The 26,783-nt window shown below is 39.0% G+C and overlaps 1 protein-coding gene across 2 annotated transcripts in view; it reads right to left on the bottom strand.

Moving 5' to 3' along the window:
* LOC132103136 (semaphorin-6D-like) overlaps positions 1 to 26,408 on the bottom strand; it is a 175,223-nt gene extending 148,815 nt beyond the window's left edge. For both annotated transcript variants that reach the window (XM_059507980.1, XM_059507981.1), the window contains exon 1: positions 26,226 to 26,408. The gene's annotated coding sequence lies outside the window, so the exon portion shown is untranslated. The remainder of the gene's footprint in view (positions 1 to 26,225) is intronic.
* Positions 26,409 to 26,783: the final 375 nt, after the last annotated feature.

The following is a 26,783-nucleotide window of genomic DNA, read 5'->3' as shown; positions in this document are numbered from 1 at the left end:
TTCAGCATGTTAGTTAACTGATGCAACATTCTGTGTGATAATAAGCTGCCAGTTGTCACAGAGGAATGAGATTAGATCTTCCCGTCTATCTACACATTATTATTATGCTAATTGAGAAAGAACCAAAAAATACCATCTAAATCTGAACTGTATGCAGCATTGCTGTATTGCCAAGCGTTATGGTTAACTGTGGCTGAATGGTTTGCCCATTGAGCTTTGAGGGACACATTGAATGGTCACGTGCTGTACTGTATGCTTCAGCCAGCCGTTAATTAACCAGCAACAAAATGTAAAGTATCTGTCTAAAAAGGTCTTGGTCTTGCCCATGTTGTGACATCAAAAGCAGAGATATAGCTAGACATTTAATGCATTATGTATTTTTTCATATGCTTCAACCTTCTACGACACCTTGGCAATTTTATCACCAATCCAGGTGCGCTGCGCATCAATTGAGATGAACTGAAAAAAAATGCACAGCTCGCTTGACAGTGAGTGAAACTCATAAGCACTAAGTCTGTGTTCAGCGAGTGAGAATATATCTGCTAAACTTATACTCAGCCTCCAACTCACACAATGTGCCTTATAATGTGAGTTAATGTGCATTAATGTGCTTATGTGTATTCTGACATTTGAAAAAATTCCCTTACTTAAAAGGCAGGGTAGGTAAAAAAAAAATGTATAAAAAACTTTTTTTCCAAATTTGTTTAAACTCTATTTATATATCAATACATAATTAAAATGTAAGTACTCTGAAAAAGAAAGTATAAAAATCGAGTGACTGTAGACCTCTCACGACTGTTTTAAAGACAGCTCATTATTTCCATTCACTCCACCCCCTCCCTTCTGGACTCCTTCCAAAGCCTCTACTACGGCTCGCTAAGTAATGTTGTGTTAGCTATAATACGCAGCTACGTGTGCTAATGACACATGCTTCATGAAAAAATAAACAAAGAAATATGTATGATCAAAATACAAAAAGAAAGATTTACCTGTCCAGCAGAAATAAAGCCATCAAGGAGTCACTTTTCAGCCCCTTGAGTTCCCTCAGTTCTCGCCATCGCTGGAAAGCCATGCTGATATTAACTCGCGTTTTATTTCTTTGTTTATCCAAAGACTTTTTGTTCATTGCCTTTTCTTGTACTGTTACTGTCTTCCTTTTTTTGCCTGGTTTGCCTTCACTAACTGCATAGGCTGGTACTGTGAATTTTGCTTGCAGTTTCTCTGCATTGTTTTGGTATTCCTAGGATCCGTGCCTGTTGAATTCCTCAAATCAAACGTGCACGCGCAAGTGGGCAGGTCATGTGTGGCAAAAGGGTGGTTGCCATGGTTGCGAGAGAGTGACAGTCGCCTAAGCCAATCCTATGTTTCGTCCCGAAATGGAAATAATGAGCTGTGTTTAATACAGATTAAACGGTCTAGAGTCACTCGATTTTTATACTCTTTTTATCAGAGTACTTACATTTTAATTATGCATTGATATATATAGAAAGTTTAAACAAATTTGGAAGAAAGTTGTTTATACATTTATTACCTACCCTGCCTTTAAGGGATTATACAAATTAACACAATACTGGGTCATACAAAAGGAAGAAATGACAACAATATATCGGAAGAAATTATGTGCAAGTGAAGAAATTACAGCAAATACATTACCATTAAAATGTCTATATTAAATATATTATTATTATCATCAATGTACGTATATACTTATATTTATTGATATATATATATATAAATTTGATTTATAATTTACAAATATTTAATAATATGTTGTTTAAGTCAAGGTGTTCCAAATAAACAAAATATAATAATAATAATAATAGTAATAATAATAAAAATAATAATACACACACACACACACACACACACTCCTTATTAACTTAATGCTAATATTACTATTTATTTATAGTATAATAGAATAACTTTTTTTCTACTTTAGCAAATGAGCCAATATTTTTCCAGTTTATTGCAATATTTGCTAAGATTTAATACAATTTGTTGACCAAATCATGCAGCCATAAAGTATCCATTCAGTGAATTGGAAGAGGGGAAAGGACTGTGAAGAAGGACTTCAAAGAGAAAAAAATACCTAAAAAGCCTATTTTCACCCGATATTCAAGCTCATATATTCCATGTGACACACCCTTGGGAGGAGGTCCAGTTACTGTTAGTATACGATAATGAGAGACACTGGAGATATTTTTAGGGGGACTGTCTAGAGGGAGGTTTGAGTGGGATGGGGGCCAGACTTGATTATTTCATGGAGTCTTGAACGCCCCCCAGTAATATCCACTGTGATCACTATATGATGACAGAAGGGACTGGAGAGAGAGACAACCTAGGTATATGCCTGTAGTAAGAACCACAGTCTCTGTGGTTGAAATGTGTTTATGGTGAGTTGTTTTTCATACATCAGAGATTGCTCCACAGGGATGAGCTGCAGGCCAACAACACAGATAATGTGAGAAAGCAATCAAGCAAGATCAAATGAAGCAGCCTGAAAGCATTTCAAAACATGTTGTTATGGGGTTGAGGGGGTTTAGTGAGCACTCTGGCCAAGAGCCAGGAGGGTTATTTTATACCCCTTCCTCAAGTCTCAATTCTGGCCCCCACGTCCAGAGCCAGGCCTAAAATTAACCACAGTCTCTTAAAGAGTGTTTGCAGAAAAACAGTACGAGAGGGAAATCTGCTTCCAATCTGAAACTCGACAGGGTCCAAACTAAACCCAGGTTATCTGCACATGCTCACAGAACTTGGCTCAGATGTACAAAGCAGATACTGAGCTTTAAACCTTTAGATCGGCCCCTTTCTCAGAACTGCACAAGAATGCCTTCGTAGTATCTACAAAGGTCATACTAGACTTTCTATTTATAGGGGGCTTTATAATTGGAGGGATTCAAAAGTGGCACTAGTGGTCACACTAATGGCGCTTATCCACTACACAGTACCAGCTCGCCTTGACTCGACTCGCCTCGACTCGACTCTGTTTGGTTTTCCACTGTGTAAAAGTTGTACCTTTTCCTGCTTCTAGGTACTTTTTTCGTATCACCTCTGACGAGGTTCTGAGCGAGCTGAGGCAATACTAAAATGTGACGTGAAAACACGGCACACTGCTGATTGGTCAGAGAGAATCGTCACTATTCACTGCATCATCATTGCATGCGCAAGACAGAGTAAACTCTCCTGTTTTTTTTTTTGCTGCCATCAGCCTCTCCTGAAACAACGTTTGTCTTCTTGCTGTGAGAAACAGCCACATCCCGAGGACCAAAAACAGCATACACTCAATTTCCTCCATTGTTCTGTGTGTGTGGGTAGAGGGTGTGTGTCGCGTAGAAGATTACATCATGGCGTTTCCTTCAGCGTCACTATGATGATCAGGTACTATTGTAGAGGTACTATCTGCAATGGAAAATGGAGCGAAAAGCGAGCCGAGACGAGGCGCGTCGAGTTGAGCTGGTACTGGTAATGGTAAAGCGCCATAAATGTATTTATGACAGTGAATATACTTGCAGGGGTACAAGCAGGTATGAGTAGTTTACATTATGTGTCAAGAGACAGAGTTTATTAAAGGGACAAATTAAACCAAAAAAAAAGTTATAATTTATTCACCCTCATGTCTCATACGCCTTTGTTTCTTCTGCAGAACACAATATATATATATATGTATAATATGTATAATATATGTACAATATACAATATATATAGATTTTTTTTTTCAATAATAGATTTACTATTCAAGTTTTAACCTATTTTACTGGATCATCAAAAACTAGACATTGCCGCGTGTCAGTTTATGATATAAACCATTTTTTCATATAATTTCCAGCAAAACAACAATACTCAGTCACACTTAAAATGCCAATGAATTAGATATAAAATATCAGCCTAGAGATCATGCTTTTCTCAGAACTATTTTTCTTGCAATTACTTTATATTAAATGGTCCCACAGTGATTGTCTTTAACAATTTATCAGTTGTTTTATAATTCCCAGCTTAATCTATGTTAACACAGTTTTAAAGTGGTTTTTGTGCTATATTTCTACAAAATAAATGTGACTGTTTATAATGTGTATTTTGTTTCATAATGCATTTCCCATGCATATTACACACACAAATGTTTTTTTAAATCGCATATATGATTACCTATTCCACAATACAAGGTTTTAGTAATGCCACCCGCTCCAAAGCACACATAAATCAAATTTCAACTTCTGCTGTGTCTTGCAGTTGATGAATGCTGCTAGCCCTGGTTGAGTGACGGGTGGTGTTGCGGTACCTTGGGATTCCACGGCCTCTGTGAGAGGGAGAATCTCCTTATCTTCAGGCTGTAATTTCCTGCTCCGTTTCACTCTTTAAAGCCATAAAAACAAATTCATTTTAAAAACATGCAGTGAGGCAGTCATTTATCCAGCTCTGACTCTGATGAGTGCATTTCAGATGCTCTTTATAGCCACCTATAAACATTATAGAAAAACAAACCTGAAAAACTCAGACTGACTCTTAAAGGTCACCGTCATGCCAGTAATATAAAATACATATATAAAATGGCTTTTTTTCTTGCTTAGAGGCTGTCAATTATGCTGAACACCTGAGAATAAATGATTTCCTTCTGCTTTTGTTCACCTGCTGTCTTACTTCATGTTGCTGTTTCTCCATGTGTAAGTTTACATGCTTGAGAGCAACAAGGGGCAGTTCCAGCCTTAACTCAAACACTGAGAATCACCAACTGACAAGTCAATTAGTGAGGTGGACTGTTTTGTCTTAGGAATGTACCAATATACAAATTCTGACTAAATGAGCTGTACCAAAACCATTACATTTTCACACCATTCAGTCTTAATGTAAAAGAGAAAAGCTAGGCACCATACCATACCAAAGTTATTTTCAAAGTAAAAATAGTAAAATTAGCATGCACAATAAAATATCCAACCCCAAATTATATGATAAAAAAAAAAAAAAAAAATTGTTATATTTTACTTGTATGCAAAATAAATCAATGCATCTGTATCTTTAAATTAATCCCACCACATTCGCAAAGCACAAAGCTGCCCTACCACTGTGTTCTGTCTAGCCATTTTTGGATATAATAACCAGTCTTATGTAAACACCCCCTAAGAAACCCATCCAATAATCCATCAGGTGAACCTGAAAGCAGTATAATTACCCAGAACTTCCTATTCAGGCAACTCACCGACTAGTTGATTTTAAATGTGTAGTATTGCACATCCCCAGAAAAAACCACTCACTCTTCAAATCAGATTCCATCCTCTAAATTCATTAGAGGGTGATGAAAGAAACATAAATGGCTTCATAATAACCTATATCAGATTATCCATGTATGAACAATACTTTATCTTCCACCACAAGTGGAAAGAATGGTTAACATAAGGTCCTTCTCAAGGCATTCTGGGAAATAAACATATTATAAAGGAGCGCTGGGAGTTTAAAACCAGATTAAAAAGTTGAAGGCTCACAACAATTCCAGGACAAGCAGCTAATCAATGCAGCAGGAAGAGTTGTTCCATTATAAAGTGATTAAGAGATCATTTAAAGCACAATCTGGAGCAACCCCAAGCCCACAACCCTGGAGTGAGACAATCAATAACCTCTATGTATGGAGAACAGTAATTAAAATGGAGAGCTGCAGTTCGCTTTGCAGGTTGGGGTGGGAGAACGAGACCGGTGTAGTGGCTTCGAATGGTGGTTTGGGGAGGAAAGCAATTCTGGAAACTTTTTTTTCCCATGGATTTGAGCACAGCTACGAATATTAGCATACCAATGTGATTAGTACAAAAAGGTGTCTGTGTGGAGTCTAGTGGCTGAGAATATGGTTGAATATTCAAATTAGGCAAACGGGGTAATCATGACTCCAAAATCAGGTGGAAAGAAGAGTCACTAGAAAAAAGAAATAATAAAACAATGACACACTTCAGCGATTTCACACGGTTATCACTCAGTCTCCATTTAGCTCTCATTACTCAACTAGCCTTACATTCTTAAAGATGACAGTTTGTGTAGGCAGCCACTTTCTTCCTCATGAATCACAATGTGTGCATGTGTACGTGATCCACATGGTGTATTTGTTTTCATAGAAGTGACGAAAAATGTCATATTCATTACATTTACAGGGTCAAATTCTGTCATCAAATAAGACAATATGGGTTTATACCTTCTTTTTAATTGCAGATGCATAATATATTGGTCATCATCATTTTGTTTATTAGTACTTATTGGATTTACATATTAATTTGTGCATACTCACTTCCACAAATGTAATAATTTAAAAACCATTGTGGTAGGGGTGGGCGATATGACCAAAATCTTATTTCGCGGTATGAAAGATAGATATGTACCTCGATATAGCCATTTTTATTTTATTCTTATTAAAGAAGCAAATTACAAGCACAACAGAACAAGTAAATAAGATAAATATATATATATTAAAAAAATTATAATTTATTCAGCTACAGTAGGCTAGGTTTATTTAACATGTAGCAAGAAATATTACAGAAATTGAAAAAAAAGTGTATAAATAAAACACTGCATAGTCTTCTCTGTATCAATCAAACATGATTAACATTAATAATGACAGACAGCAGCAGGTAAATAAAGCTGCTGTCCCTTTAAGACCGACTGCACGGATACAATATACTGAAACACATCCGGTTTTCACCCAACTGTTTTATATTTATTTAACATATAACCAACTGTGCTTTCTTAAATATTCCACACAGCGGGTATTAGGACATAACTGTGTGCGTATTTGACCATTCAAGCACAATAAAAAAAAGGAGATCTGTTTGCTGTCGAGAGAGGGGCTTTCAAGTGCACAAGCTTTGGCTGTGTGTCAATCAGCATGTGCACCGCATTGAGTTCTTTTTCACTGCATTTCACTTAATAACTCTACCAAGTGCGTTCCACTCTATTTTCTCATTCATGCAGGTTCCCTTATCACTCAAAAGGTGTATAACATTTAAGCAGTACACAGTTGCGCAGATATATTTGCATACCGCGGAATACACAAATTAAAATCTCTAAAAATAGACACTTTATTCCGCGATAACAATATATACGATCATATTGCCCAGCCCTACTTTGTGGTCTTCTGTGTCCACTGAAAGTCTTTAAAGACACTAATAATTTAAAAGGACTATTTAATGTAATATTAGTCAAATCAAAAAATGTATATTAGGGGTGGGACGATAAATCGATGTGCTGATTTATCATGATATTTCCGGCCGTGAGACATTATCGATACTCTGGCACAAAGTATCGATATTTTTTTTAAACATACAAAAGATCTAAATTCATATCTGCACTGTGGCTGTTTACCACTTTGGCTTACCGGAGCGGAAGTACCTCCAGACTTCTTGTGGTGGTGCTTCCCAGATTGTGGATGGTCAGATAAACGGAAATTCGACCTCAATAAATCGACCCCAAAAACATGATATTTAGCACCTAAAATGCGTATTTTACCAAAAAAATAAAATAAAGTGTATTTTATCCCCAGAAAGCTATTTTTCATCGCGGGACCCCCCTCAACCCGCGATTAGGCTAGTTTTGAGTAGCAATTGGCCAGATTTTGTTGTGAAAACCTGGTGCGTGCGATCAGAGTCACCGGTGTGTAGGATAGCCGACGGAGGTGATTTCCCTGGAACATTTTCCCCCGTCGAAAAAGACGAAATCTGTCGTATGGGAATTTTACGTGTAACGTACACTAACCATGTTTCGTACACAATGATGTTCTGTACAGATGACATTTTAGCGTTGATCACAAAAATAAATACTAATAAATAATAAACTATATCAGTGTCATCTTCATTTCTCCCTCTTTCACCAACGATCAAGATAGAGACCCACCCGCCATTTGTTTCAGTGTTGAAATAAATACTATTCGGCTTGCTACTGATTCTAATTAACTAGCTAACATCAACTAGTTTCTATGGATGGGCGTTTTCCACAAATATCACATTCGAATATTTGAGCTCACAAAAAACGAATATTCGAATATTCGTTTATTTAAATTAAGTTTAATGAGTCAGACGTTATTTTTCAGCAACATTTGTTTTCGTCATTTTGAACAACCTTACAATAAGCTTGAACATTACACATCGTGTTTTGTAGCTGAAAACCTTTAACAATGCGTGCAAACAAACAAAAGTACAGATTAAAAAGCAAAAAAGAAAAAGAAAAAAGTGAACAAAGAAAAAACGTAAAGCAGCCTGCAGCAATTAGGCTATTGTACAGAATGTAGCTTACACTTAGCTTTTAAACTGTCAGCAAATCTTTTTTGTTTCAAATGTTCTTGTTAAGAAATACGGGCATGTAAACATGCAATAAGGCCGGCCGCGGAGAAAACGCGCTCTGACGCACAGACGTTGGCGGGACTCACAAATAACGGTGTGCTAAGCGAATACGTTTTGTGAAGCGCTTCGTGTTTTCGTTTCACCACTGAATGGGATCCTCATCTGGTGGAATACATGGCTCCAGCAAGAACTGTTCCCACTCGTCTCGGCTGGACTCTCTGTAATCATCGCTGGAGAACTGGCTCAGCCTTTTCCGACGAGTGGGCATTGCATCTTCTTCATCGTGGCGACTGCATCCGCACCACTCGCTTCAAGGAAAATGTTCTGATAATGTTCAAAAAAGTTTTTCTTAATTCTCTCATGTTTTCATCGAGAAACCCGAGATGTTTGTGCCGAGGGTCTAGGGCAGACGCGAGAAGAGGAGTTTTCACTGCATTCTCCAAGTTAGCGGTGTTTATTCGTTGCTTGAGAGATGCTGCAACAATGTTCTTGAATTCGGTCACTTTCTGTGATTCTCCACGGCATATTTGAAGTACTGTAGAAGACCGCAGTTCTTTTAGGGGGCGTTCACATATCGCGTCTTTTGCATGCTCAAGTTCGTTATTTCCAATGTAGGCGCGCGGTATGCGCGCTCATAATGGAAGCGACGCGGTCGCGATGCGCACGCGGTGAGCCGCGGTCCCGTTTTTTCCAGGCGCGTCCGCACAGCATCGAGTTAAAAACATCTCAACTTTCAGAATGCCGCAAGCGCACCGCAGGTCATGTGACAAGAACTAAACATTCAGCTTCATCCTTTCCCTTAACAACGTTGAAAGCTCAGCCAAGATGAAGGAACAGCTGATCATAGCTGTATATGGATTGCCATTTTGAAATAAATTTAGTAGCAGAGCTACTGAAAGCGATTTTTTTTGTGCTGCAAATCCATTTATCCTTTGCTGAAATTTCCGCGTCTTCATGGAGAGAACGCGTCGCCTCAGGAGCGCTTCTGCCCGAGCGCTTTGGAAAGAAGGAGAAAGCGGAGCGCATAGCCTTTTCCACGCCTTATTAGGCGCAATATGTGAATGGCCCCTTAATCATTCATTAATTATTTTTTGCTTGCATACACCTTCAAATATGCAGTGGAGAATCACAGAAAGTGACCAAATTAGGTTTTGTGAACTTTTTTTTTTTTTTTTGCGAAATTCGAATATCATTTTTATTTATCGAATAATTAGAGCAGAACGAATATTCGAATGTTCGACTATCCGTGCACATCCCTACTAGTTTCCTCCCTCACGTTACTTCACAGAGCGGGAAATAGCAGTCTAAAGTACATACTATAGTTTTTTTGTGATTTAGTACCATAATTAAATTTAGCTGTTATCACGGCTATACTTTTAAGCCTCCTGCCATTGTTTACATCTGTTCAAAATCTCAACATTAAAAAAAAAAAAAAACTTTTTGCTAATGTGTGAGTGGTGTGAGGAGAGACTGTATGTGTGTGACACTCGCGGTGTCTCTTTCCTTATGTGTGTATGTGCACACATCCTCGTACCTCTCCGCTACAAACCATAGCTCCAAACTTAATCCGGGAAAGGTGAACACTCCTGCGTCATAATTTTGACTGAAAGATGAAAGCTTAGAATGCAAGCATGTCTCCAAAAACCTTGTTGAGCTGCAGGTTTAATGACTGCATTTTTTATTTCATTTGTATTAATTTTTTTACTGAAATGTTGTTTTGATTACATTTTTGATTATTGGGCTGCAGGTTTAGGGTCACTTAAGTGACTGCATTTTTTTCCATTTATAGAGTTTTTTTTATTCTTATTTTACAGAAAATAATTTATGTTCTGATTATTGTTGAGCTGCAGGTTTAGGCTCACTTAAGGGACTGCACTTAAGAAGAATTGAATAATTTATTTTGGTTTCGTTTTCAGTGGATAGTTTTTTTTTTTTTTTTATCCAGACATTTAAAAAATAACATATTTTAGATCTGTAATCACAATACTATTACACTATGAAAAGTAGATTTTTTTTTTATTTTTTTATCCAAGGTTATCCTACCATCAGAATCTCATACCGTCCCATGCGTACCTGGAACAGCTATCAGCGTGGACTGTAGGCATCGATCAGGTATCAGGTTATCATTGCAGAGCGCACATTGAGTCCATGAGTAGCCTAACCTCTCTGCTCGGATCGCAGGAGGACTTTGTCAATAAAACTGGATGGTCTCTCTCTCTCTTTAGATATTACAAGTGCGAGTTATGCAGTGTAGACAGTGGGCATTGACCGGCAGAAACCTAAATCTGCACTTATGGCATGGATGACGAAACAAAACAGAAGTGTGCAGTGTGTGCTTGCCATGCATCTACATTTGAAATAACGAACTTGAGTGCGCAAGAGAGCCTATATTAAGTTGATGGGTTAAATGTGTTGGTTTACACACAAAGAAATGTGTAAGCTTTTAATAAGTCCAATAAAGTGATTAATTTACATAACATTTTCTATCAGTTTGAACTTGAATAAAGAATACTTGCATTTAACCTTTTCTCAGGCATTTTCTTTTCATAGTTAGACAGATATCTTGATGTGTCGTTATAGGACTGTCTAGCAATATATCGGTTATGCAGAATCGCTGTATTCGTGATTTTATCATATTGTGAACCATGTATCAGGATTCGTATCGTATTGTTAGGTACCCTGCGATTCCCACCCCTAATGTATATTATAATTTCTGACATCCAAATTTGGATTTAAAATTATTTTATTTTTAGCACTTTATTTTTGAATTCTACACCATTGAAAAATAAAATAAGATATTATACTTTTTTTTAATTGGCAGTTAGCAGCCATAACATTACATTTTATACAGAATTTTATTATTGGTGCATTCGTATTATCAGTAAATGATTTCACACAAATAAAAAAACTAAAATATTATTCCTGTAATTCTAATAATCTCCATCTAAGAGACAACAGCTTTTGACAGGAGAAACAAAATCCCTGTTCATCATAGCCATAAGTGATAAAAAATAAGTTGCTTTGGACCTCATCAGACATCTGTTAGTGATGAGGATTTGCAAAGCCATTTTGTCTTACCTACACGCAATCCATTACACACATGGAAATGAATAAAACATCATCTTGATGTGAACAAAGCTGTTGTACTCAGCAAGTGATCGACCTTTCCTTTTTCTGTGTTTAATCTCTTAATTTGCAAACATATCTCTGTCTTTGTGTAATGTCTGGACGCACTCCATCTCAGTGTGCTTTGCAGAAGTGGCCAGTTCTCTGTCTCTCTCCATCTGTGGCTGCTGTGGTTCTGCGTGTGATGTTTGACAAGAGGTTAAAGTTTCAGAAAAATGGCTTACAAAGCTGCTGGAAGCCAGGCATGTTTTCCAAGGGCAGAAGGGACCTAGGGGCTGAGGCCTGTAACTCGTCCAAAGTGACATCCAACACACACTTGTCCTCTCTCTCAGTTTGCATCACTCTTTTTTTTTTTTTTTTTTTTTTTACTGCTTACTCACCCGGGCTTTACAGCCAAGTGCTAGCTTTTCTAGCAGTGACAACACTGGTGAACAAAATAGATGAGTTACGACTCCGCATCACCCACAGTAAGAGACTTTTGGAATGCAATATCATGGTTTTCACAGAAACATGGCTACACAGCGACATACCCAATAATGCTATTGAGCTAGCCGGACGCTACACGTTCCGGGCAGAGAGAACGGCCGATGATCCCGACAAGACAAGAGGTGGAGGATTGTGCATTTATGTCAACAAAACTTGGTGTACGAACTAGGGATGGGCGTTTTCCACAAATATCACATTCGAATATTTGAGCTCACAAAAAACGAATATTCAAATATTCGTTTATTTAAATTAAGTTTAATGAGTCAGACGTTATTTTTCAGCAACATTTGTTTTCGTCATTTTGAACAAGCTTACAATAAGCTTGAACATTACACATCGTGTTTTGTAGATGAAAACCTTTAACAATGCGTGCAAACAAACAAAAGTACAGATTGAAAGCAAAAAAAAAAAAGTGAACAAAGAAAAAACGTAAAGCAGCCTGCAGCAATTAGGCTGTAACAGAATGTAGCTTACACTTAACTTTTAAACTGTCAGCAAATCTTTTTTGCTTTTTTTCTATTGTTTCAGATGTTCTTGTTAAGAAATACGGGCATGTAAACATGATCGGGGGAAAGTCGGCTCCTTAGTCTGTTAACAATAAGGCCGGCCACGGAGAAAACGCGCTCTGACGGCAGAGACGTTGTCGGGACTCACAAATAACGGTCTGCTAAGCGAATACGTTTTGTGAAGCGCTTCGTGTTTTCGTTTCACCACTGAATGGGATCCTCATCTGTTGGAATACATGGCTCCATCAAGAACGGTTCCCACTCGTCTCGGCTGTAATCATCGGTCGAGAACTGGCTCAGCCTTTTCGGACGAGTGGGCATTGCATCTTCTTCATCGTGGCGACTGCATCCGCACCACTCGCATCAAGGAAAATGTTCTGATAATGTTCAAAAAAGGTTTTTTTCTTACTTCTTTCATGTTTTCATCGAGAAACCTGAGATGTTTGTGCCGAGGATCTAGGGCAGACGCGAGAAGAGGAGTTTTCACTGCATTCTCCAAGTTAGCGGTGTTTATTCGTTGCTTGAGAGATGCTGCAACAATGTTCTTGGATCACTTTCTGTGATTCTCCACGGCATATTTGAAGTACTAGAAGACCGCAGTTCTTTTAGGGGCGTTCACATATCGCGTCTTTTGCATGCTCAAGTTCGTTATTTCCAATGCACGCGGTGCGAAGCGGTCCCATTTTTTCCAGGCGCGTCCGAACAGCATCGAGTTAAAAACATCTCAACTTTCAGAATGCCGCAAGCGCACCGCAGGTCATGTGACAAGAACTAAACATTCAGCTTCATCCTTCCCTGTAACAACGTTGAAAGCTCAGCCAAGATGAAGGAACAGCTGATCATAGCTGTATATGGATTGCCATTTTGAAATAAATTTAGTAGCAGAGCTACTGAAAGCGATTTTTTTTGTGCTGCAAATCCATTTATCCTTTGCTGAAATTTCTGCGTCTTCATGGAGAGAACGCGTCGCCTCAGGAGCGCTTCTGCCCGAGCGCTTTGGAAAGAAAGGGAAAGCGGAGCGCATAGCCTTTTCCACGCCTTATTAGGCGCGATATGTGAATGGCCCCTTAATCATTCATTAATTATTTTTTGCTTGCATACACCTTCAAATATGCCGTGGAGAATCACAGAAAGTGACCAAATTAGGTTTTATTGTGAACTTTTTTTTTTTTTTTTTTTGCGAAATTCGAATATAATTTTTATTTATCGAATAATTAGAGCAGAATGAATATTCGAATGTTCGACTATCCGTGCACATCCCTAGTACGAACACTGTCATTGTTGGGAGACACTGCTCAGCTAACAGAGTTTCTCATGGTTAAATGTAGACCTTTTTATCTGCCACAGAAGTTCACTTCCACCATAATAACTGCAGTCTATATTCCACCGGATGCTAATGCCAAGCTTGCTTTGAACGAACTTCATGCAGCCATTAGTAAACAACAGACTGCTCACCCGGAGGCTGCTTTTATTTTCGCGGGTGATTTTAATTGCTGCAAATTAAAGACAGTGCTCCCCAAATTTCACCAGCATGTTTCCTGCCACACCAGAGGAAACAAAACTTTGGATCATGTTTACACAAACATTAATGGAGCTTACATCGCGACCCCCCTCTCCCACCTCAGACAGTCTGATCACCTTTCTTTGTTTCTCACCCCTAAGTATTCACCCCTCATCAACCGTGTGAAGCCATCAGTGAGGACCATTAAAGTGTGGCCAACTGGAGCAGACTCTTTACTTCAAGACTTCAAGGTTTCAACACACTGACTGGAGTATGTTTGCTTCTCAGGCTGCCTGTGGCTCTCACACGGACATTGATATCTACACCTCCTCTGTACTGGATCACATCAACACCACCATTGACAATGTTACAACAGTAAAACAGATAACAACATACCCTAATCAGAAGCCATGGATGAACAAGGAGGTGCGACTTCTGCTGAAAGCCCGCAACACTGCCTTCAGGTCAGATGACGCTCAGGCCTACAGTAAATCCAGGGCTAACCTGAAAAGGGGCATCAAAAAGGCCAAGTACTGCTACAAGCTGAAGGTAGAGGAACACTTTTCCAACTCTGACCCCCGACGCATGTGGCAGGGCATCCAGATCATCAGTGACTACAAGTCAAGCAACTCCACTCCAACAGTCACGGACATCTCCTTCCTTAACGAGCTAAATGACTTTTATGCTCGCTTCAACAGCGACAGCAAGGAGACGGCCACCAAAATCACACACTCAGCAGACCAACTAACCCTCAAACTTACCCCCACCGATGTCCACACTGCATTGAGCCGGATCAATGCATGCAAGGCTGCTGGCCCGGATGGCATTCCTGGACATGTGCTTAGGGCATGTGCAGAGCAGCTGGCAGGGGTCTTCACAGACATTTTCAACCTGTCCCTCACCCAAGCAACTGTGCCAACATGTTTTAAGTCCACATCCATTGTGCCAGTACCGAAACACTCCTCCCCAATGTGCCTGAATGACTATCGCCCCGTAGCACTCACACCCATCATTATGAAGTGCTTCGAGCGACTGGTCCTAGCACACCTCAAAGACTGCCTCCCACCCACACTGGACCCACACCAATTTGCCTACCACAGAAATAGGAGCACAGAGGATGCAGTATTCACAGTGCTGCACTCTGCACTCACACACCTGGACCATAATAACACGTATGTTAGAATGTTGTTTGTTGACTTCAGTTCAGCACCGTCATTCCCTCCAAGCTGACCACAAAACTTGGAGACCTGGACATTAACACCTCCCTCTGCAACTGGATTATGGACTTTCTGACCAACAGGCCTCAGCATGTTCGGTCAGGCACCCACTCCACCACCATCACACTTAACACTGGCTTACCACAGGCTCCCTTTACACCCACGACTGCAAGCTTGTGCATGGATCCAACTCCATCATTAAGTTTGCAGACGACACCACGGTGATTGGCCTCATCACAGACAACGATGAGACTGCCTACAGCAGGGATCAGCAACCTTTTCGGCATGACGTGCCATTTTTTATTTTTATGGTTAACCACTGTGCCAAGTGTGCACAGCCCCCCCCCCACCCCACCCCACACACCCCGATATAATTCTGTATTTAAACGGTACATACACAATTTTTTATTATACGATAAAAAAAAGTTTTTTTAACGTTTAATCAATGTTAATGCACTGCTTTAATTGATGAACGTGCACACACAGACACACACACACACACAACACACACCACTCGCACACAGAGATCTGAGATCGTGCTGTGCAAAAAGTAGCATTCAGAAGCTCATAAACCTATGAGTGTTGTCACGCTACTTTTATTAATCGATACTGAATCGCTACATTATATTTCTCAACAACAAAGGGGCAAAATCGCTTCATTGTCTGCAGAGAGGGACAATTTACCCCACTTTCTTTCTCTCAAAATGGCCATATTTCAGAAAATTTTTCATCACTGGATATAGCTTTAGGTCATTTAACATTTCTATGGTAAAACGTATTATTAAAAGTTGACTAATGTTAATTGATTTGCAGCTTCATCTTACCTCACTCTCTTTAACGTTAAACTGACGCTTCGCGCTCTGCTTCTGTGAACAGTAAACCCCGCCTACTTTGATCTGATTGGCCATCTCAGTCATTTTGACATTGACGAGTGCTGTTAGACCGAGGCTTTGATCTGAAGCACCTAGTATGTGCAGTGTTTGCACGTGCATCCATGCAAGTTAATTCTCACACTTTAATAGTATTTGTAGCTCCTAACAGGCTGTGTGACTATGAGAAGTTATTACATCAAACTGTTCGTCATTATACAGTTTTCCTTATTGCTTGCGTGCCAGCGATTATCCCTCTGCGTGCCACTGTTGGCACGCGTGCCTTAGGTTGCCAACCCCTGGCCTACAGGGAGGAGATACAGCTCCTGGCCACATGGTGCGCTGACAATAACCTGCTCCTTAACACCAATAAGACTAAGGAGCTCATGGATGACTTCAGGAAGAAGAAAGGAAGCACGCATGACCCCATCCACATTAACGGGATGGTTGTTGAACGTGTCTCCAGCTTCAAGTTCCTGGGAACCACCATCTCGGAGGACCTGTCCTGGGCCACAAACATCTCCAGCCTGGTCAAGAAGGCTCACCAGCGCCTTTTCTTCCTCAGGACACTGAAGAAGAACCAGCTGTCTTCAGCCATCCTAGTGAACTTTTACCGGTGTGCGATCGAGAGCATCCTGACCAGTTGCATCACAGTCTGATATGGGAACTGCTCAGTGGCTGACCGCAAGGCACTGCAGAGGGTGGTGAAAACTGCCCAACGCATCACAGGGACACCACTTCCTGCTCTTGAGGACATCCATAGGAAACGCTGTCTATGACGAGCTCGCAGCATTCTCAAGGACTCCTCTCACCCTGACCATGTACTGTTTAATCTCCTGCCCTCCGGGAGGCGCTTCAGGAGCCTCCGGACAAGGACCACAAGACTCAGGAACAGCTTTTTCCCTAAAGCGGTCTCCTTGCTGAACTCTGCCCTCTGACACCCCTCGATACCCCCCACACCACACACACAGACTCCTCCCCCCTTCAACACTACATCTGACTGATTTTAGAGCCCGAACGATATATCGGCCGGCCGATATTATCGGCCGATATAAGCTAATTGCATTTAAATCGGCATCGGCATTTATAACGGCCGATGAAACATGAGAAATAGAGTCTCATGCTTCACTCATGTTATGAGTGTTGCATAGTGTGCCCACCAGAGGGAGCTCTGCAGCTCCAGAGTTAACAACAGCGCCAGAAGTCCACTACAGAAGAAAGCGAGCAGCCAAACCACGGAGATGTAACTTACTGTTTTGACGGTGAGTCTGTCGTTCGTCATGTGAAATGATTGTAGATTTAGTTCATACCCTGTATATAAAAACTGTGTGGTAGTTCTAGCTAACGGTCCTATCATTATCACTTCTAAATATTCTGTAACATCACTTACGGCCGCTAATGCATTGCTATATTAGATTAGCCACAAAGCTGATGAGAATTAAGAGAGAAGCAAGGAAGAAGAGGCTACCCTCGGGTCCAGAGAACAATTTGGTGAATTCAGGCTGGTTACGTTACTCTAATGCTAATAGCTTCCTTTTTAGCAGGCCCCTTAAATGCTTGCTATTAACTTGTTTGAAGGTGGTTCTTCTCAAAATTGACAGCGGTGTGTTCATGACACTAACGTTAACCATTCAACTTCGAATTGATTCCGTAATCTTCCGGTAATAGTAGGCAAGACGATGTTCTGTGAGAGCAAATATAGTGTAGTTACAGTAACTACAGTAGGTGCGTCAGAAATGATTAAACCAGAGGGGACATGTAAATAAATGTGAGCTGAACAAGCGCTTTTTTTTTTTTACATATTGTTTCAAAGCAGCTTTACAGACATAACAGGAAAATGTTGAAATAATATTGTTAAATATAAGTAGGTAATACCTATTGCTTGACAAATAAAAAAATATATATATTTCTCATTTTTGCCTATGTAGGAGATCCCAGTTTATTATTATTATAATTCTAATGATGACATGAGTAATGATACATGGTGATATTATTAATACACATGCTTATTCTTTCTCTGTCTCTCTTTCTGCCTACAGATGGCTGAAAAAGGTGAATGCTGTAGCAGCAAAGTGTGGGACTACTTCTGCAAATACTTTAACTTTAGTATTATAATTTATTTACAGTACACACACAGACTGTTAAAACCAGCTTCAACTGGAAGAAAGTAAAAGTGTTAAATGTTTAAACCAGACTGTTTTTTGATCATTAAAAAATATATATACTTTTGATGTGCAATTGTTTAGTCATTGAGACTGTAATCTAAGGCTTTTTTTTTTTAACATAGTCCATTCTGGAAAATGGTTTATACAGCCCACATACATAGAACAGGCAGATATTTTGCTATTGAATGTTGTGTAAGTGCAGTTTATAGGAAATGGGTCTAATATCCAGATTATTTTTAAAATCAAAATATCGGCTTATAAATCGGCTCTTTTCGAGTTAATATCTGTTTTTTTACAACAAGCAAAAAAACAGTACCTTGTTATTACTTGCACTACTCTGGAACACTGAATAATCCATTTGCACACTGAAATATTTTCTATGCACTTTACTGTCCATTGCAATAGTGTAATTATGTTCATATGTTCATAGTTCTGCCTATAGTATACATACACTTTTACATAATCCACCTGTATAGCATGTTCATAGCACATCTATCTGTATATCATGCTAATAGTATTTAAAATCTGTAAATTATGTTCGTAATACTTATCTGTATAGTTATTGTACATATTGTAGACCTTGTATATTCTGTACTTACTGCTTATTGCACTTATGGTTAGATGCTAACTGCATTTCGTTGCCTTGTACCTTACATGTGCAGTGACAATAAAGTTTAATCTAATCTAATCTAAACGTGCCTCCACTGACAACTCCAAAGAATTAACATTTTCCCCAGCTACCATCAAGACTGCATTTAAATAAGCAAACAAACAAACAAACATCAACACACATATTTTTAGACAAGGGCCAACCAATTTATGCCATAATATGAACTGAATTTCCTCCCAAATTAAAACTCTTCACTGGAAATCATTGGGTCTCATGTATAAAACGTTATATAGATTTTGTCTATGACTTTGCATAGATTTTGTATACACAAAAGCTTTCCCTAATTAAAAATGATCAGTGTGAACACACAGTCTAGAGCAGGGGTGTCAAACTCAATTCCTGGAGTGCCGGAGCCCTGCATAGTTTAGATTCAACCCTAATTAAACACACCTGATCCAACTAATCAAGTCTTTCAGGCTTATTTGAAAGCTACATGGTATGTGTGTGTTGAAGCAGGGTTGGAACGAAACTCTGCATCGCTCCGGCCCTCCAGGAATTGAGTCTGACACCCCTGGTCTAGACTGTGCAGACGGTGCACACATATTAAAGCAATGCTATGTAAATTGTGGCACTCTGTTAATAAAGAGAACTGCACGGATCCTCAGCGTGCAGTAACTCTGCAGCATTGACGACACGAACAGGCTACAATAGTCCAAAAATAATCAATTATTATAAATGTCGCATCTTTCTGCTGGCGCAACATCGTGATGTCTATCAGCCATCGGTGATGGACGATGGCATCGTCTATCGACCCAACCCTAATGGCTGTTAAGCATCCTAGCATTTGTATATAATACAGGGACTCTGAGTTCTGTGTTCACAATTTCTAACAGCTGGAACTCCACAAGTTGTACCCACCAGGAGAGAGGAGGCACAGGTTTGAAGGCCAAGGCCCACTGATCGCGCTGCCATGCTGGGGCTGGCTGCCCCTGCAAGAGGGCCGCATAATGGATGATGCCGAGGTCCTAGGTCTGACAGGTAATAATTCACTCCCCAGGGCTACGAGACCCCTCACTGGACTTAGGCAGCCAGGCAATAACAACAGCTCTCATTCCACTGCACCCCAATAGTCTCGTTACTCTCCTCTCCAGGTGCATCTTCCAGCTATTGGCTACCCTGTTGCTATGGGTTACAACAATCAACATGAAATATGAGGGGCCATCATAATGTGGAATGAACTCCCCAGAGTAACTAATTAAAAGTGATCCATTGTGTCTCACAGTCGGTCCAGAACAGGTACGCAGTAGTTGTTTAGTCCGTAATCAAATGCAAAGAATGAATTGACTTGCATTTGTTCCATTCTAGAGTTTCAATCCAACATAAAAATGGCTATGAATAACTAAAGCAGGGTAACAAGTCTCCAAAGTAAATTGTCCTTGTCTGATGAAATGGGGGGGGGGGGGGGGGGTAACAACAGTAGGTGATGGCTTTGATCCAAAGTAGTACCAACGCTATTTTAGGAGCCATTAGGAGCGCACAGCCATTCATTGTGCACAGCTAGCGTAACGTCATTTAGGGCAAAACTACAGCAATGGAAATTGGAAATAAAATTACACCCAGTTTATATGCATTATTACCCTAGCCTGGAGGCACCCACTAAGGGCTAAGACAAAAACCTGAGGTAACTTTAAAGGGAAAATGCCTCCTGTGTCCTATATCTGTCTGAATATTAAAGAGCTCCTTCTATACGAGCAGGTTAATGATCAGATTATCATTACAGTTTAAATCAAAGCTTTTAACCAAAACAAGGACGAGAGATGTCTGTAAATGTGCTCGTTCCAAATGGATCTGGCTGCCGGATTGTTCTGCTATGATTGAAAACTATTCTCAGTAAAATAGCCAAACCAATCTGCGGGCAAAATGCAGCTACTGGCAGTTTCATGTTTCATGTACTCTTTTCTTAGTCATGATTTTGTATACTGTTTGCAAAGATATGATTTAAAGTTCATCCAAAAATAAAAATTCTATCATCATTTACTGGTATGGCTTTCCAACTTTTTTTCTGAGCATTGACCTCAAACAATACAAAAGTCAGCACAGTATATTCAAGGATAATTGTAATACTTAATATCTAATAGCCTTCAAATCAGCAAAGTAATGCAGAGAGAAAAGCTATTTAAGTGGAAAACATCACACTCTCTGACTGTATATTTATAATACTGGAACCCATTAAAATTCTACTTGGGTCACTTCAGAATTACTTGAATATTTAAATGCACTTATATTGCAATTATGGACCAAACTTACTTATTAAACAACAGTTATCAAATGTTTAAAAAAATAATAATACAAAACCACAGGAAAATGTCTAATGATAGCTCAGAGAGCTATTCATTATTCAGTAACACTTTAGATGATTCAAGGCAACCTCGTGGTAGACTCCAAAAATATACCTCCTGCATCCGGAGGAATGAAGCCTCTAAGCTACTCTTGGTCTTGTTTACGGTTGAATTTTTATCAGAAAGGGACAAAGCATTTTAAGAATTCTAAAGCAGGGTCAAATAGTACCCAGCACTTGGAGCAAAAACATTATTGAAAGTGACAAAAATGGCCCAGATAATCAAAATAAGGCATGGAAAAATGACTGATCTATAACAAAGGGACCAGCAATGTACTCTAGTAAAGCATATGTGTTATAATATATACAGATATTACAAATGCTTTTGTATTTGATAGGTGACAGCCATAATTGTTCCGAATGAGAATTTATTTCTATTGATTGGCCCACTAAATGGACATAAATGGATAACATTTTCCATTTTATATAGTTACAAAATAATAAACCCCCATAATAGATGAAGATATCTCAGAAAATTACTTCCAATGGTAAAAAAAAAAAAAAAAAAATCTGGGAAATTATTATGTGGTTTTTGTTATTTTAACGAAAGCCAACCTTTTAAAATCACAGTACTAATTACTGCTCGGTCAAAAAACATAACTATGAACAATGTCAAAAGGATCATTGAAAATGCTGATTTTGAAACGCTCACGCATATTAGTGCGCGTGCCTTCTAAAGAGAGTTTGCTCGCGTACTCGACTGCAAAGTTAAATGCACTTCTCAGTTAAAAAGCAGGTCTTTCCAAGATATTAGACACAGTCAGCTTTGTCTCAAATGAATGTATACAGAAAACAGACACATAAACGCAGCTTAAATCTCCAGTAGTCCATTAAGTCATCAAACAATATCACTCCCTCAATGCTCTCATCATGGATAACTTTAAGGCTTTAGCTTTAATAAGCCCTCTAGAGATAGATACTGGAAAATGTCAAGCACTCTTTGTTTCTAATGCATTTCTTTGTTCTCTTCGTTTTATTACCGTTTACTTGTCTTACCGAAGCAATATGTTTCTATGCCAAGCAAGGTTATATGCCACTATGTTGCGTATTAATTTGCACTTTTAAATTAGTTAAATTAATTAGTTTAATGGTTAGGAGTGTGCAGGGGCGGATCTAGAAAAATATTGATGGGGTGGCGAGAAGGGGGCAGGAATTTTTGAGGGGTGACAACATATGGCAGACTTATATCTACTGAATTTAGTCACAGTTATCAAAGTTTGATGATAAATAGTATATGTGCACACTACAAAAGGGCACAGGCTATCATTTACAAACTTAATCTCATGCAATCAATGTCTTGCATTTAAAACAGTTCATATAAGGAATAAGTGACCATACCCCATAAGCACCACCACACTTACTAATGCATACAGTATGCATCGACATGTTGGTGTTATTGTTTTGGTAAGTTTAAATTAAAACTCTATCTATGAAAACTTGTGTGATGTTCCTTTAACCTCTTAGCCAGCACCCCGACGCCCTCGTCCTGAAAGCCCCTAAACTCGAACGTGTCAGTGTTTACGAATAGATTAAATGAAATGGGACAAATTTAATCTTGACAAACTATGTATCATTATAAAGATACAAGCCTCAAGCATCGACGACAGATAGCTGTTTTTCAATGGAAAGCTTATAAAGACTGTATTTGCTACATTTGTGTAAGCAGTACACAAAAAACTTGAACAATGGAAACGCTGTACATACCAGATCCGTGGTAATAACGAGTCATAAACACATCCACAGCTGTAAATCCCGGTTTAGTTAGAAAGGTAAGGGTCCACTGAACGACATCTCATGAAGCACGTTTAGTCCGACGAAGCAATAACATTGTAATATGGATCATAATTCCTTTGTTTACGTTTCAGTTCTTCAGCGACAGAACTGTTTGTGTCTGTTATGGAATAACTTGAATTTCTTCAAGTTATACTGGAATTTTATTTTGACAGGTTGTCGTAAAGACATTGCTGTTTCTGCCAGAGACATGTATAACAAAACCTTCAGGGCCGCTGCTGGCCAAATGGGTGCCCTTAGCAGGATTGTATTGTTGTGCCTCCCTTCCTTAAATATGACGAAAAAAAAAAACACCTACTATAGGGGTGAAAAAAAACTAATCAAATAAAAAACTAAATGAATAAATTGTATTATTTACAAATTACAATTGTAGCTCTCGACATTTACCTATGGCTATAACTTTATTATGACTCTAATTTATTTTATGTGTCTCAAGCATAAAGAAATCATGCAAAAGGAAGCAGTTTTACTATGATAAAACCATGGTTTATTTTTGTAAGGGTTGTGATATGCACGTTTTTGTTGAAGAAATTATAAAGGCTGTGTCATCTATAGCAGCAACGTGGCCAAAAATGAAAGATTAAGTAAATATTTTAAATAAATGTTTGGTCAGTAGCCTAAACAAGGATTTGATTGTCCTGTAAGTGTAACAGCAGCAATTACATGACATTTGGCTCCCTTTGCAGGAATTTGTAATAACATGTACAGTACATAAATTGTTTATTTTGTATTTGCCTACATTATGTATTTTAACAGATTTATTATTAACCAATAATTATTGCTTCATTGTTTTTATATAATGCATTTTAAGTCATTTTAAAGGCTATTGATGTCTTAGGTCTGTTTTTATAGCAACAAAACAACATAAAAAAAATATTACAGTATATTAATACTTTGTAAATTATTATTTGAAGTAACAAAACCATGGTTAATTTGCAGCTACCATGGCTACAAGAAGGATGATTTGTGGTGTTATTGTTAAAACCATGGGTAATTTTCGTAAGGGAACCTGAAAAAAAAAATAAACGGACCTTGTTTTTACCTAAATGATTTATAATTTATTTTAATATAAATTAAAAAAAATGTATAAGGTGTGCATTGTAGCTGACACCTAAATGAACACATTACAATTGTTTTATGACTGCAAGTCTTTCTCCTCAAATGCTACTGAGCTTCAAATTTGCGTTTGAGCCCATGTGAAAAAGTTGCATAATTTACATATGATTTACAGTTTATTTTAATAAATATCAAACATTCAATTCAGTTGTGCATTATAGCTGACACCTAAATGAACAATTACAGTTGTTTTTTATGACTGTAAGTCATTCTCCTCAAATGCTACTGACGTTAGAAAAGTGTATACTAATATCGCATTTAACTTTAGAGACGGTCCCTATAAATTTGAGACTTTCGAACGTCCAACGTCAAGCCAACGTTATGCCTGTTTTTTTTTTTTTTTTTTTTTAACTTCCTTTAGTTTTCTTTTTCTCAGTGCCGGATTGCTGATGTCCTTTACCCGGGCATATATGTTCATCCATCAATTGTGAACATTCAGAAGCAAACACGAGGTGCGAGCGGTCGCGAGCGCGGATGGGAGAATGGCGAAAGGTTTTTTTTTTGAGCAACTGGGATGGTGCCCATTCTGGGAGTTGGTGCCCTACGCAGACTGCGTACTCTGCGTGTAGGGAGCGACAGTACTGAAGGCCTTTAATATTCACAGACACTAGTCCATATCGATATGTGCAGCTCTACTTTTGATATATTCATTAAAAAATGGCCGAATTCCGTGACGTTATGCTTTATACAGCAAGTTCCATTTGTGACTGAATTCCACGATTCAATCCCTGTCGCTTTGAAAACACAGACGGGGTGAATTTATGAGTTAAAGTGCTGACACAAAACGAAGTTGTTACTTATCCTCACGCTCTTTAAAAGTTGTTAACGTATCACGTAGTAGACTAGGCTACACCACAGTAATGTTATCATCTCAAAGTCTGTGCTTTCATTAAACCTTCATTTCTTGATTGATAGATAGATAATCCATTTTACCTCTTTCCTCCTGTGTCTCATGGTTCCCTCGCTTCGCGCGCACTGAAAAGGTTTTCCAAACAAATCAGTCTCTTGCCGCTCTGGAGTCCTCTCGTGCTGCTGCACTCACTGCAGTCGGACATTGGAGATTCGCGCTCGTAAATGTTCAAATTGGCCATAATTTTTAATTCGTTGCTGCCAACTGGGGCATTTGCCACCCTATGCCACCCCGGTAGATCCGCCCCTGGGAGTGTGCTGAATAGCAAAGCTTAGCTGTAACATCGAGAATAGTGATTTAAATTACGACAAATGAAATCTTGGTATCGTGACAATAACAGTAGTAAACTGTTATGTTTCGGTTTATCCGCAGCTGTCATGAAAACAAAACGAGATCAATGTGCTTGAATATCCCATATTTGTTTTTATGAAAATTGCTCGGTGGAAACAATAATTTTATAATTCAATTTCTGCACTATCACCAGTCGTAAGCGTAATTAATTCACCGCCACACAGCTGGTAAAGGTGTGCAACACGCTGAAGGAATAGTGCACTCTCAGCTCTGTGCCCAAGGCCAAATTCCTCCAAAACCACCGATCAGGAGTCCAAAACCAGAATGCCCGTCTTTCTGGACCAGGACGTAAGCTACGGCTTACTCTTTATATTCTACAGTCCAGCTGGCCAGTGCTGCGCTTGTTTTCTAAACAACTGAACGCTTTCGCGCAGATCCCAGACACACGATATATGTTTCACGTGCATAGCTACACTAGTCCAGTACTTAACCAGTACAGGTTAAACTAGAAAACGGAAATACTTCACATGTAATCATGCATTTCTCACCAACATGACCAACGCGTGTTCTGCGTTGTCCACAACAGTGTCACGGCATAAGAAATACTGTAAGTGGACAATCTGCATTGGAGACGAATGCTGTACACGTTTCAACAGCACCTAAAACGTGCAAAACTAAAAATCTGAGGAGTGAATCAGATCAGAACCGCATTGTCTGTAACGTTACCAATAAAGGCTGCCTTCACGTCGCCACTGACTGCAATATTTTCCGACCTGAAACGATACCTGCTTGTTTTCCTCACAAACTGTGCGAAAAATCGCAGTGTGTTTCATCCTATCCAAAACTTCGCAGACTGTCACGGCCAGAGTTCACATCATATAAACAGACAAGAAGAAAAAAACTTCTTACAGAAGAGAAAACCAGCTCATTTACCTTTGCTTCGTTTTTAATTTTCCTTTGTGCTCGTGCAGCGGCTTGATTCCTTGCAGACACGCAGCTTGTCCGTATTAAAACAGACGAAACGGGAAAGCAGGGTTTTTGTTTAGTGTTCCCTCAGTTGTTTCGTTGTGTTCATTAATCGCATTAGTAAGAGCGGAGCAGCCCTTAGCGCACACACAGTTGAGTGGCACACGCCTATGAAAAAGCAAGACTGCGCTAAAACTCTATTACATTGTGACCGATCGCTCCCAAACCACGCCCCTAATATTAGAGTGAACGGTCGATTGCCCAATCAGAATCCGCCGAAGTGTTTCGGATGGTTCTCTTTAAAAGTTTCCCATAATCCCCGCCCAATACGTGGACTGTTTGAACTGTAGATCATTTTTCATGACTAATAGTCCATTACATGTCCAAAACAGCTGGCCAGAAAGGAGTCTGATGGCCAGTAGTGTATGAGGTAATTGCATTTAGAAGTTACCTCATAAAATTAAGGCGTTTTCCAATATGGGGATATTTAACATGTATAACAAAACATTTAATTAAGAGATAATA

This window comes from Carassius carassius, chromosome 24, assembly GCF_963082965.1.
Source record: "Carassius carassius chromosome 24, fCarCar2.1, whole genome shotgun sequence".
NCBI lineage: Eukaryota > Metazoa > Chordata > Actinopteri > Cypriniformes > Cyprinidae > Carassius > Carassius carassius.
Note: the sequence above shows the minus strand (reverse complement) of the source record. Positions and strands in the feature narration are given on the sequence as shown.